We start from the raw sequence: 3,237 nt of genomic DNA on the forward strand, positions 1-3,237 counted from the left end.
TGCCCTTGGCCCAGGGCGCGATCCTGGAGACCCAGGATCGAATCCCATGTTGGGCGCCCTGCATGGAGCCTGCTCCTCCCTCAGCCTGTGTCTCTGCCTCTCTCTCTCTCTCTCTGTGTGACTATCATAAATAAAAAAAAAAAAAAGAAACATTAAAAATCTTTAAAAATAATAAAATAAAAAACTAATAAACACAAAGCATAAGAAAAGAAATAATAGAGTTAAAAGTTTGATTAAATGAAATAGAGAATAGAAAAAAAAAATCAGTGAAAGCAAAATACAATCAATAGAATTGAGAATCTTCTTGCCAACAGTGTCAGGGAAAAAAGGGAGAAGATACAAATTACCAATATCAAGAATGAGAGAGGTGACATAACTACAGACTTTATAGATATTAAAAGAAAATTAGGAAATACTATTAATGATTTTATATTAATCAATTCAAAAATTTAAATGAAAAAGACAAATCTTTTGAAAGATGTAAGCTATCAAAACCCTCCCAGAGAGAAATAGATAGCTATAATAAGGAATAAAATTCTGATACATGCTACAACGTGGGTGAACCTTGAATATTTTAGGCTAGATCAGTGAGCCAAATACAAAAGGGCAAATATTGTATAATTCCACTTTTATGAGGTACCCAGAATGGACAAATTCATAGAGAGGAATAGATTACCAGGGACTGGCTGGAGGCGGGGAAAAGGGTTTTGCTGTTTAATAGGTATAGACTTTCTGTTTGGAATGATAAAAAAATATAGATGCATAGATAAACATAGATTGTGATGATTGTTAGAGAACATTGTGAATGTGCTTAATGCCACTTAATTATACACTTAGATGTTTAAAATAGTTAATGTTATGTTATGAATATTTAACACTATACAAAATTTTAAAAAGAAACAATCTGAATCTGAAACAGATCATCTGAATCATAAATACATCATCTGGCTATGAGTAGACCTATTAAAGAAATTTCATTCGTAAGTAGAAACTTTCCCCAAAAGATGACTGCAGGCCCAGATGGCTTCACTGGTATAGTCTGCCGTACATTTAAGGAAGAAATAATACCAGTTATACACAAGCTCTTCTACAAAATTGAAGGGAAGGAAATACTTCTCAAATCTTTCTATGAAGCCAGCACCACCCTGATACCAAAACCAAAAATGAAGAAGTTGCAAGAAAATAAAACTACAGAAAATTGCCCTTTATGAAAATACTTAACAAAATGCTTAACAAAAATTTAAGATACTTAACAAAATTTAGCAAACTGAATCTAAGAAAAAATTGAAATAATGCATCATTGCCAAATAGGGTTTATCCCAGGAATGCAATGTTTAACATTTGAAAATCAACCAATGTAATTCATCACATTGGCACATTTCACTAAAAGAGAAATCACATGACCATCTCAATTTATGCAAAAAGAGTATTTAACAAAATCCAACAACCATTCCTTTTTTTTTTTTTTTTAAGATTTTATTTATTTATTCATGAGAGACACAGAAAGAGACAGAGGCAGAGACAGGCAGAGGGAGAAGTAGGCTCCATGCAGGGAGCCTGACGTGGGACTCGATCCCGGGTCTCCAGGATCACGCCCTGAGCTGAAGGCGGCGCTAAACTGCTAAGCCACCAGGGCTGCCCCACAACAACCATTCCTGATAAAAACTCTCAACAAACTAGAAATAAAAGAGAATTTCCTTAATCTCATAAAGTGTATCTATGAAAAGTTTGTAATTAATATCAAACTTAATGGGAAAGCAGAGTACTTAAAATGAGATACTACTACACACCCATTGGCATCCAAATTCAAAATGCTGACAACAGCAAATGCTGACAAGAATGTAAGGTAATAAGAACTTTCATTCATTCCTGGTGGAAATGCAAAACGGTACAGCCACTTTAGAAGACATTTTGGCAGTTTCTTACAAAACTATACATTTCCCATATAATCTAGCAACTACATTCCTTGGTATTTATTTATGCAAATGAGTTGAAAAATTATGTCCACACAAAACATGCACGTGGATCTATAATAGCTTTACTCATAATTCAAAACTTGGGAGCAACCGATGTGTCAGCAATAAAAAGAAATGGCCTATCAAGCTATGAAAAATGAAACACAGGAAACTTAAATACATAGTACTAAGTGAAAGAAGCCAATCTTAAGAGGATACTTACCATGATTCCAACAATACAACATTCTGGAAAAAGCAAAACAATGGGGACAGTAAAAAGGCAGTAACAAATGTGCCATTCTGGTGCAGGATGTTGATAGTGGTCAAGGCTGTGCATGTGTGGGCACAGGAGGTATAGTGAACTATGTACTTTCCACTCATTTTTGCTGTGGACATATCACTGCCCTGAAAAACTAAAGTCTATATTAAAAAAAAGGAAAATAGGTACAATGCGAGGTTTCAGTATGATGTGTTTTCTTAGAAGACTTCACCTCACCCTTACAAACTTTCTTTGCTTTGCTTTGCTTTTTTTTAGAGAGAGAGTGTGTGAGTGTGAGTGGGGGTGGGAGGGCAGAGGGAGAGGGAGAGAATCTCCAGCCCAACATGGAGCCTGATGCAGGGCTCTATCTCATGACCCTGAGACTGTGACCTGAGCTGAAATCAAGAGTCAGATACTTAACTGACTGAGCCACCCAGGTGCCCCAAAAAGTTTCTTTGATGATTTTACTTTGTGCTTCTAATAAAATAATCTTTTAAATTAAAAAAAAAAAAAAGGAATGCTTTCCCTCTAAGGCTAGGAACAATTCAGGATGTCTGTTTTTACTACTTCTTTCTGACATTGTCCTGGAAATTATAGCCCACTTAATAAGGCAAGAAAAGGAAAAAAGCCATCCAGACTGGGGGGAAAAAAAAGGAAAAACTGTCTTCCTTTGCAGACATGATCATCTACACGAGTCTACAAAAAATCTTCATGAGTCTACAAAAAAGGTACTAGAACCACGAAGTAATTTACAAAACTGTAGGATGTAAGATCACCATACAAAGAAGTTAAATGTGTTTCCATATACCAGCAATGAATAACTAGAAATTGAAATTCCAAAAACAATACCATTTACAGTAGCACCAAGAATATAAACTATTTAGGAATAACTTTGAGAAAAGATAGGCAAGACCTTTATACTGAAGAAAACAATGCTGAGAGAAATTAAGGAAGATTGAAACAAATGGAGAGATATGCCTTGTCCTTGAATCCGAAGACTCATTATTAAGATGAAAATCTTTC

The sequence above is a fragment of the Canis aureus genome, chromosome 2 (genome assembly GCF_053574225.1).
Source record: "Canis aureus isolate CA01 chromosome 2, VMU_Caureus_v.1.0, whole genome shotgun sequence".
Taxonomy (NCBI): domain Eukaryota; kingdom Metazoa; phylum Chordata; class Mammalia; order Carnivora; family Canidae; genus Canis; species Canis aureus.